Below are 5926 nucleotides of genomic sequence, written 5' to 3'. Positions count from 1 at the left end.
AAAAGCAAATGCCGTTGAAAGGCGCGACGGAAATTAGCCCAAAGGACAGAAGATTACGTCCGCAAAAATATCAACATGTCACCTGTTAGCAGGCAGGTAACTAGAAAGCAATGACACTCGGCGGCTTTTTATAACAAAAGCGAGGCTGCCCAATGACAAATACGAAGAGTTACTAAAGCAACCTCTGCAAAATACCCCTCCAATTGTTCAAACTTGAGGTGAAAAGAAATAATCTTTTATATGTGCCTCTCGTCACTTCAAAACGACTCCTAGTTATTCGTGGTCCGGACGAATGAGAGAGAGAGAGAGATAAAGAGGAAGAGCGAAGGCAGGGATGTCAACCAGAAGGGTGTTCTGGTTGGTGGCCCTGCATTGCGTGGAGAGGAAGGATGAGAGGATTGAAAAGAGAAAGAGGGAGAGAGCGGGGCACATTCAGAACTGGTCCCTCAAACCAGTCGTTCTCAGGAAGCAAACATTCCCTTGTAGGCCTTGAGGACAGTCGATTGCTGTGGACATAGCCCCAGGATCCAAGGCCCCAGTAAGATGCCAGTGATTTACCGGGCAATACCGTAATATCATCTGGTTTGCGAATCAACATGCAGCTCTGTGGTCAACCTCCCGCGATTAATTGATTGAGGACACATACAAGAGACGCGGCTTGCATAAGACACTTGATCACCGTCTCTGTGAAGCCCACGACGGGATTCATCTTTTTCACGTCGCGTTGGTCATAGCGCGTTAGCTCCTCATCAAGAGAGGATCAATCGCCTAAGGGAAAAATACTCATAGGGGACGCTTATGTTCCTCATTAATTTCATGGCATGACAGCGCTAATTGGTTAATGTCAATTTATGCGAAATTGGTCATTGTCGAGTTAACATTCGTAGGTCCTTGAGCTCCTCAAACCAATCCTGGTGCAGTGGTGCAGTGGTTAAGCAATGCGACACTGCCGTGAGATACCAGTTGCTGCCCCCGGTGGTACTTGTGCGAATCAGGTTGCTCTTGCTGAGCAACCTTTCGAGATCAATCAATAATTTACCTGCCACCTGCCACGGTGGTCAGTTCACTCACAATCCGGTGGGGAGGTTATGATGGCGCCACAAGGTCACGTGACCTATGTGGCCCTACTGGGGTGCTTCTTCGTTGATTTTTCTATTACAACGCCTACAGCGACGCCAGATTTTCTCCAGAACGGAAGCCTTAACGGTGTCGCGTTAAAATAAGCTTAAAGTCAAATGCAGCAGCACACTCCAGCATGCAGGTGAAGACCCCCCATATGTTGAAGGGGAAAGATATATTTTATGCGTCGTTTTATAATCATCTGTTTTACTTTAAAGTACTGGGCATCATTAGTTTAAACCTGTATTTGTGAACAAAATACAGCAGCTTTTAGCATCAAAGATTTGGTACAATTGTCACCAAATATGACCTGGTAGACCAGCGCACAATTGATTGACTGTTGCTCTTTTGTTCCGTTTGCCTTCCTCTATTTGCTCAGAATTTGATATGTAAGAGGTGCCTTCACCTTAATCAACGGCAGCGCTCCCTTTCATGTGGCGCTCAACCAAGGGGTCGCCCAAGAATCCACCGGCGGCGTATATTCGAATAAATGCGGTAGTTATCGTCTCCCAGATTGCTCCAGCCGCGGACTATCTTCTTTTTTTCTGAGTACCGCCACCTCTAAGATGTGGTGAATAAATTACTAGTGCGAATTCTTGCCACTGCGGGCCTTAGTCGTCCGGTGACGCATAAAGTGCGTGGCTTTGTCCTGCAAATTAGCTGATTTGCATGGGAGGTAAGAACCTCTTTCTAACCGGACAGCAGTCCAAAGAGCGCGCAGATGGTACGGATCCATTCTCCTTCAATCTGCGGCAATCTCTCTCAGAAGGGCGAACCTCATGTCATAAGAGCCTTGCACCACAGGTGCCAATAGGTGTGCGCTGACTCTGCCAACCATGAAGCGTACAGAGCACGGCGAGAGCACGCTGTCGTAGCGGCTTGACGAGCGGTGCAAACCGCGGCGCTGGCCGCATTTTCACTTATTTCTCAAATTCAGCGCCAGGCACGGCTCATTCTTTATTCCTCTACAGCCAAGAGAGATGACATAACGCTTTGTTCTGCAGTTGATAATAACTGGCACCATGTTAAAATTGAGGCCCATTGTTAAGCGAGACAACGGCTGAGCTCGGATGGTCATTGGGTGCGAAATATAGTTAGTACGCCGGTAAACATAGTGCTACAAAGATGTGCAAAAACGGAGTAACGTAAGCGGAAAATGCTAAAGTACCCTTGGCGGCCAGTTGTAATTTCCGTTACAGTTGCCCTTTTGACTAGAGCGCTGACGAAACCAGAATGTTTAACCTCACTCTTTTCTAGTTTCCCTCTCCCCGTGGTTTCAAAGCAATTGTGCTCAAAGCGTTCATTATAGGTTCTCTTTGTTGTTTTTTTTCAGGAGAACGTAATGAATGCAATTGTAGAGGTCTGCGCGATTATGAGATTTGATACTAAACTACAAGGAAATTCAGTAGAGCATTACACTAAAGTCAAATACGCTGACAACTGCGGGGATGTCAGAGAAGTGCGACCTGTTCGACACGTGTTTAACAAGCCTGCTAACTAGAATATTTTGTTATAAATATTTCCAAGTAGATGCGGCAAATACCACAACAAACACGCCCCGTGGTATTTTGCAGAATGTCTCAGGGTGCCCAGGGTGAATGGGAAGCCTGAAATAGCCACTAGGTATGAAAACAAACATCGCAAGAAATAGTAGTGTTGGTTTTGATGCATCCAGCACCAGAAACAACTTGGTGCAACCGTGCAAGTAATCTTGGGTCTACGATTTCTCATAATGTCCTGCCTTTGCAACGCCACACGGCTTTGTGCTTCCTGTGGCCAAACTGAACACATCGTACGTGATTCTGGAATCTCAAGATAGCCTCGATTCTAGCTCTTCCATTCTGTAGAAACACTGTGCCGCTAAGTCTTTGGTAGATCGGTAACAGTTAGATTTGCTCCGGTGTCCCTTAAGAGAGTTACTGGGTTTCTTTGCTGGCGCATTTTCGGAAGGTCAACTTACTCAATGCGGTCGTCTTGTTTACCCGTTCATATACAGCGTTACGCCAAGAAACATGACTTTCATGTAGAGGTGGAGCGCGTCTAGATGTTATATTATCTGAACGTTAGGCAGTGAAATTTGTTCGATATACACTCTTCCAAGTGCGTTTGGCCTGTAGTAATATATTACGCATTGCTGCTACGTGGAGTACTTACTTCTGCATCAGAGCATTATATCTCAACCAACGATCTATAGGGCCGAGAAACAAGAGAAAAAACTTCGTCACGCAGCTGTCAGCGGATGCTGCCGTTAGATTCGATGAAAGTGTCCTAATGCATCGTGATTACTTTTCAGGAGACGTAAACGTATCTGCGAAATTTAATTTTATTTGCTCTCTCGTGCAGCTCATCTATGTCATTATACCATGCCTTACCTGGACACAAAGGCTGAACGCTAATTCTTCTCTCGTAGTTACGTTATTTTACGACAGTAATTATTGCTTCAATGCATAAAAAGTATAATTATAAGAATGGGAGAGGTCCGTTGGATGAATGAAGTCCAGAAGGTACTGGTGGCGATGTTCCCGAATTCAAGGCGCATAGGACGCTGCTCTGTCCAGTGAGAAATCTCCCCCGCCCGGTGCCGTATTCTCGTTATTTTTAAAGCTTCATTGCTTCGTTGTTTCAAATAAGCATCCACAGTAAAGCTAGTTCCAGAATACGGCGGGGTTAGGACAATACTAAACTGGATACTCACAAGCGGAACCTTCCATGGACGGTAAGACAGGGGAAACAAGGGTTACCGCTAATGGAGGAACTACGGCACCTCCAAAGCACCATGACCATTTGCTAAAAGAGAATGTTGGTAGCATCAGATTAATAAGCTCTGGCCTGGACGGTGGCAGAATCTTCCGGGATTTGTGAACTGAGTAGGTCACCTGGTACCCATTGAACAATAATCGATTGAGAGATGCGAGCCGCAGGACGATGCACGTCCTGAAAGAGCACTCGGCTACCACTCATGTGACGAAGTACACATTGAGGGGCTCCTGTGCGGGTACCGAAGCGATCTTTGGGCAGCCGGGAGTGTCGACTACAGATGAAAACACGTCCTGTACAGCGACCATTTACACCGCAAAGAGGAAGAAGGTTTAGTTATTCTAATTCCAAATGTCGTAATAAATGCAGTCTTTCAAGGGAAGGAAAGTGCTGCCGCTATTTCGTAGCCCTGAGTTTTGCATCCATTTTATGGCGATTTCTTATTCATGTTTTTCGCGACAGCAACTGCGACATTTTCGTTCGAGAGGTAGCGCTTTCCAGAAGGACTCTAAACAGCCAAACGCTCAGCGACGCGCAAACGATATGAAAAAAAAAAAAACTCTAGAGGTGCTGATAACCGTAAGACCGAGTGAATGCCGGAAGGAGCGGACGGGAGGATGCCAGGAGTAAGACGGCTATCCTTATATATAAATTCGGGTACCACTGCACGTCACGCAGGGGTGCGGGTGTCCATGTGGCAGCTGTCATTGCGTAAGCAATAGGTTTTCAATCTGCTGTGCTGCTTATCTGTGAAAAACATTCACTGGCTTGTTAAGGTATTTGCTTGCTATTTTAATGCGAGTGCATTAAGCTTCACGTCAGGTGTAAAATCCGCCGTTCGGTGCCACAAAATTCGCTGATTGGTCGAGAGGGGTCACGTAATCTTATAACGCAATCACAATCTGCTCTGACGAGGCGCACTGGTTCGGCGAGTGAGGTCGCATGACCTTGTAACCTCATCAAAACTTACCCATCGTAGCAGGCCGCAGTTAAACACGTCTAGAGAGGTCACGTGACCTGTCGTAGTCACAACCGGCCCACCGAGTGGCGTGCAAGCCACTTTTAGGAGCAGCCAAGGCCGTCCGGTATCACGAAAATCGCTGACTAGTCCAGAGACCGCAGAGGAACCAATCACAGGACGCTACCCAAAGGAGGTAAACTGCAAACGTCGGCACAGTCACAGCACAGCGTATATTTGCAATTGCAGCTAGCAGTCCAAATATGGCGGTTGGTATAATTCCTTGAAATTCTGTCTTTTTCTCGACTGTACTTGAATCTCTAATACAAGCATAATGACATAATTAAAAATCAGCATTCCCTAAATGGGATAAAATTACACCGCACAGCCGACGTTGTTGCTGAGAAGGCGTAAGCAGAAAAAAAAGTTTTAAAAGATCTGCGTTCCATGAGGCCACAGTTGGCACGATCAGCATGCTCCTTATCCAGCTTGTTCGTAATATCTATGTAAATAGGGACGGCGAACCATCTGCGTTTTCTATGCTAATTTCGTTTGGAGAAGCCATGTATCACTGTTCGCGAAAATGCTTACGTACGTGCTTCCTGGCACTGATATTGATTTGTAATGCCCGTGCAGTACCCACTGAGAAGCGAATTTCGAATTTTCATATCTAGCAGGCTTTTGCGGGCGCTTTTACTTTGCCACCTGAAGCTCAATTGCTCTCACTATCGTGCCCACTCTAATGACTGTGTAGAAGTGCATGCTGATCGTTACTTCGTATTTGATGCTTGCTTCAGAGTATGAAACTGGGCTTTCTGTAATTATGCGGCACAAGAAATGTCTAATTCACTCGGTCATTCACGTACAAACTTTCACCTCACGAGAAGAGACGCCCACTAAGTTTGCACATTTGCAATAGTCGATAAATATCGAAACGCTGTCTATTACTTGGCGAGGGCAAGAATATTTTTTGTGTTTTGCACATAATGCTCTCGTGAAATTAGCTCATGAAGGCATTTCTGTTGTTGGTTTGTGATTTGCATAGTCTTTCAGCGATAATTCTATAGTTTTTTTTTTCCAAGGCCACAAACT

The sequence above is a fragment of the Amblyomma americanum genome, chromosome 6 (assembly GCF_052857255.1).
Source record: "Amblyomma americanum isolate KBUSLIRL-KWMA chromosome 6, ASM5285725v1, whole genome shotgun sequence".
Taxonomy (NCBI): domain Eukaryota; kingdom Metazoa; phylum Arthropoda; class Arachnida; order Ixodida; family Ixodidae; genus Amblyomma; species Amblyomma americanum.
This window is presented reverse-complemented; position numbering follows the sequence as displayed.